The sequence below is a fragment of the Tenrec ecaudatus genome, chromosome X, assembly GCF_050624435.1.
Source record: "Tenrec ecaudatus isolate mTenEca1 chromosome X, mTenEca1.hap1, whole genome shotgun sequence".
Taxonomy (NCBI): Eukaryota; Metazoa; Chordata; class Mammalia; order Afrosoricida; family Tenrecidae; genus Tenrec; species Tenrec ecaudatus.
In genome coordinates this window covers 51,255,790-51,260,784 of record NC_134548.1, presented here as the reverse complement: position 1 = coordinate 51,260,784, position 4,995 = coordinate 51,255,790, and the positions used below count along the sequence as shown (strand labels likewise).

Below are 4,995 nucleotides of genomic sequence, written 5' to 3'. Positions count from 1 at the left end.
CCCATTTGCAGGACACTGGATATCCCCTTACATAAGGGTCTTGGGGATGAGATGAGCTAGTCAGGGTCCGACATAGCAATAATGAAAATACACCTTTCCTCTAGTTCCTAAATGTGTCCTCCTACCCCACTATCATGATCCCAATTCTACCTTACAAATATGGCTAGACCAGAGGATATACACTGGTACAGAGAGGAACTGGAAACACAGGGAATCCAGGGCGGATGATCCCTTCAGGACCAGTGGTGTGAGTGGCTATAATTGGAGGGTGGAGTGTGGGTTGGGTTGGAAAGCGGGAACCGGTTACAATTATCTCCATGTGACCTCGTCCCTAGGAGATGGACAACAGAAGAGTGGGCGAGGGGAGACATCAGACAAGCAAGATATGACAAAATAATAATTTATAAATTATCAAGGGTTCATGAAGTAGGAGATTATGGGGAGGAGGGGAAAAATGAGGGGCTGATACCAGGGGCTTGGGGGAGAGCAAAAGTTTTGAAAATGATGAGGGCAATGAATGTTCTTTACACAATTGATGTATGTTTGGATTGTTTTAAGGGTTGTATGAGCCACTAATACAACTATTTAAAATAAAATAATTGGAGCTTTGGTCATGGGGAAGCAAATGAAGGAGATTCAGATAAAGATGGGGCAGATCTGCTAAGTGTAGATGAAGATGAGGATTCTGAGACCTCAAAAGGAACAAAGGTGAACTGCCGATCTGAAATTGTTTCTTGATGACCTATGTAAGATAAAACAAGACTGAAAGTATTAAAACTTTGAAAGGGAACCCACTTGGAATTAACATGTTAAGCGACCATAAGACTTGAGTGAAAAGACACAAACTGCACCATTATGTTCGGCAACTGTAGTTCATGGTAGACGTTTGCAACATGCTAGCGCACGGATGTCATTAGTGCAAGCAGCAGCCCAAACAGAAAGGAACGGATACCCACCTGGTGCCCAGAAAGTAGACACTGCTCCTTTAAGGCCTTTCCTTCGACCCCACCATATTGCCAAGGTGCTCTGACGTCAACAATGCTACCCCTCGTGCCACGCCCACGTCAGAAGAAGCCCGCTGGTCTTTCCGGGAGCTTCCCGTCAACGTCCGTCCGTGAGCAGCTTGAAGGTCGTCCAAGCTCTGGAAGAGAAAGGACGATCACCGCGTCTGCCGAAGTGGCGGTATGAATCTGTCCAAGGACTTTCACAAGAACTGTAGACAAGCCACAGGTCCGAGTGAATCGCCTGGACCGTTATCCAGGATGTCGGTTCCTCAGAATTCTGCAGGCCCGAAGTCACAAAATACAAGAGCAACCAAGAGGCGTTATGGCCCTAGCCAGGGTAAGCCCCCCACTGATATGACTGTGAACTGTGATGATAGTAGACAGACATACGTGCAGACTAGTGCGAACGTCATTTTAGCCAATGCGAAAGTAACCAAAATGGCAAAGAGGAAGGAAAGGAAACCCAGCCTTTCACATCCACATGATCCAATCGATTTGTTCAGTGATGATGAGGACAGTGACAGAGCCAACAGAAGAGAGAGCGTAGCTCCTCAACAGGCTGCTTCAGCATGTTGCTCCCGAGCGCCCCCCACCGGGGGTCTGGAAGCAGCCTGCAACGAAAACACACGTAGAGGAGGCATTGTGGCCCAAGCCAAGTTAAATACCGCTTCATTGGCAAGGAAAGCAAGCAGGAGAGACCCTTTGGGCAGTTTTGGTCTCAACAAGCCTCCAAAACGGCGTAAAATTGTTTCTGAGGAAACCGTAGTCCATCCTTTGTCTGTAAGCTGCCAGAGTTCCTGTGACAGGGTCATTTTAAAGTGTCGATGTGTACGAGTAGGAATACTTCTCCGGGTGTTACTAGAGCCAGTCACTTTTGCTTTGGATTTTATCAAGATAAAGCTAGAAGAACCGGAAGGTGGTCAGGTAGCAATTACCTTAGACACCTCTGATGTAATGAAATGTGACTGGTGTCAAGTCCGAAACCCCCCAGTCGTGTTTCTCCAGACCACACCAGCAGTTTATGGAAAGTTGAGCACGCAGCTGCAAATGCACAAGAAAGAGAAAGTTTGGACTGAGTGTAAAGAAATAAATAAGATACCGAATCTAGAACGATATATTATCTTAAGTTTTGACACTGACCTTGATCTTGAAACAAATACACGATTTGAAAAAATCCTTATTGAAATAGGTAGAAAGAATAAGATTTCCAATTTTTTTTCAAAAATTTCCTTTGTAGAAGCCAATACCAGAATTGTTGCCTGTAGCAAAACCTATCCCGAAAGCTTCAAAGGAACTGTGATAAAAAAAGTAAACATAATAAAAACTATGTCCTTTGACTCTAAAATACTACTTCAAAGCAAACAGAAACTCCAGTTGGTTGGTGATGACAAGGCAACTGGACAGAGCCAAGCCGCCTTTACTGGTCCTGTAGAAAAACTAATAGTGTACCCACCACCTCCAGCTAGAGGAGGAATTTCTGTTACTAGTGTGGACCTGCACTGTCTAAAGGAAGGGGTATTTCTAAATGATATTATTATTGACTTTTATCTGAAATATTTGGTGCTTGAGAAACTGAAGGAAGAGGAAGCGAACCGAATTCATATCTTCAGTTCGTTTTTCTACCCATGCCTGACTGACATAAAAAGACAGCCTTTTCAGGAAGGTACCAATCTATCAACACCAAAAAAGCGACATCTGAGAGTAAAATCCTGGACCCGGCATGTAGATATTTTTGGAAAAGATTTTATTTTTGTTCCCCTTAATGAAAATGCACATTGGTTTCTGGCTATTATTTGTTTCCCTGGCTTTGAGAAACCACAATATGAGCCTAATCCTCATTTCCACAGAAATACACTCGTCCAAAAAACTTCAACTGTAGTAGACCGTTGTATTTCTTCTCCTCCAGCCAACGTAATGGCCAGTTCTTCACAAGTCTGCTCTGCCAAGCCTGTAATTTCGAGGATTCTAAACAGAAAGCCTCACATGCCTTTATTTCCTTCGAAGGGTGCCCCACAGGAAGAAAGGGACCCTCGGTGTGGGGAAAATACATGCAATGTACAAGGTAGTTTGGAAAAAATAAGCCAGACTGCAAGTGAAAGTGAAGCATCAAAGAAAGGAGATTCCGTGTGCGAGAAAGTTGTTGATAAGAATAATAGTGAGCATGGGCCACAAGGGGACTGTTTAAGACCGTCACAACATGCACACGCAGTGAGTGAAATCAAGCCAAACTGTCCTCATGAGTCACCCTTCAAAGAGCAGGAGAGCCCTTGCAGCCCGGAGAGAGGACAGTGGCATTTCGAGCCCACCGTGTGTAAGCAGCCTTGCATCTTGCTTCTGGACTCTCTACGAGGCCCTTCCCGCTCACATGTTGTGAAAATTCTTCGAGAATATCTAGAGGAGGAATGGGAAATTAAAAAAGGCACCAAGAGGAGTTTTTCCACAGATGTCATGATGGACCTGAGTCCAAACGTGCCCCAACAAAGCAACCTCAGTGATTGCGGTGTCTATTTGCTGCAGTATGTCGAGAGTTTTTTTGAGAATCCAGTTCTCAATTTTGCACTACCTATCGATTTGAAAAACTGGTTTCCTCCTCTAAGAATACGGGCAAAGAGAGAGGAAATCCGCAACCTAATTCTGAAGATGGAGGCAGAGCAGTGCAATGGGAGAACGAGCGTGCAGACAGGCTTTCAGAAGAAACACCTTTAGGTGAAGGAATGCAACCAGATGACACCAGGATCGCAGACTGACCATTTCTCTTGCCTGGTCAGTTCTGCCTCTAGAAATAATACACTCTTGATCTTGGTCTAGACAATAAAACATGCAATTGTCCATGACTCAGAGTGATTTGTAAATTTCCATGCTTCTCTAAATGTCCTATAATTAATTTTCCATAAAGTATGTATTAAGTAAATGTCGATAACCATGTTAATGGGGCCAATTTTCCCAGCATTTATAATTTCGTTTTTCACCCATTAGGAAGCTTTTGTTATGTGTTCTCTGTTTCTAGAACTTAAACCTGCAACTTCTAAGCACAAAACAAAAATAGAGGAAAAAATAGAAGAAGAAGAATTTATAATTCATCAAGGTTTCACTAGGGTGTAAAGGTGGGGGAGGAGATGGAGAGGGAAACAAAGAGGAGTTGACACAAAGTGCTCAAGAGAAGGAAAAGGTTTTGAAAGGGATGATGGCAACAAATGTACTGATGTGCCTGATACAATGGCTGTATGGATGGTTATAAGAGCTGTAGAAGGCCCCTTCCCCCTGCCCTCATGGTATCACTACTCTCAATATCTGTCTTGGATTCTCTGTGTCCTGAGCTCTTTTCTGTACCTGTGTACATGCTCCGGTCTAGCTAGATTTCTAAGATAGGACGCGGGTCATAATAGTGGGGCGTGGGGGAAGCATTAAAGAAGTAGAGGAATGTTGTATGTTTCACCGGTGCTATACTGCACCTGGATGGCTCGTCCTTTCTTTGTGACCCTTCTGTGAAGGGATGTCCAATGGGGTACTGATGGGCATTGGGTCTATATTCCGACAAAGACACGGCTTTCTACTCCATTTAATAGTTACAGTATTGTCCTTTCTGCCCTGTCCTAAAGGGTGACTAAGGGTTGGCACTGACTTGGCTGTAGTGAGTACACACATGCCCACACACACTGAGACACACACAATGTGAGTGTTATTGTCAACGATACTGAGAATGTGCTCTTACATAAAATTGCTGAGCCCAGTTTGGGAGCTAAGGAAGGGCCCAAAGGAAAATGCTGTTCCACGATGTGGAGTGGGGGCTTCGTATGTTCAGGCACCGAGCCAACAGAACACAGAATAATTGGATATCTCACGGACAGAAGGGAAGGACACAACGTCCAGGGCAGAGGATCCAGCAGCTGGGATGGCTAATCCAGGCTCCTGGCTACATCTGATCGAGCAGGAACAAACAAACAAACGGGAACACAAAAACCAACTTGTGACAAACCATAAAGAAGGAGCA

The 4,995-nt window shown here is 44.4% G+C and overlaps 1 pseudogene; it reads left to right on the top strand.

Annotated features, from left to right (window-relative positions):
• The first annotated feature begins 600 nt into the window (after window positions 1-600).
• On the top strand, window positions 601-3,710 carry LOC142433336 (sentrin-specific protease 6 pseudogene; annotated as a pseudogene).
• Window positions 3,711-4,995: the final 1,285 nt, after the last annotated feature.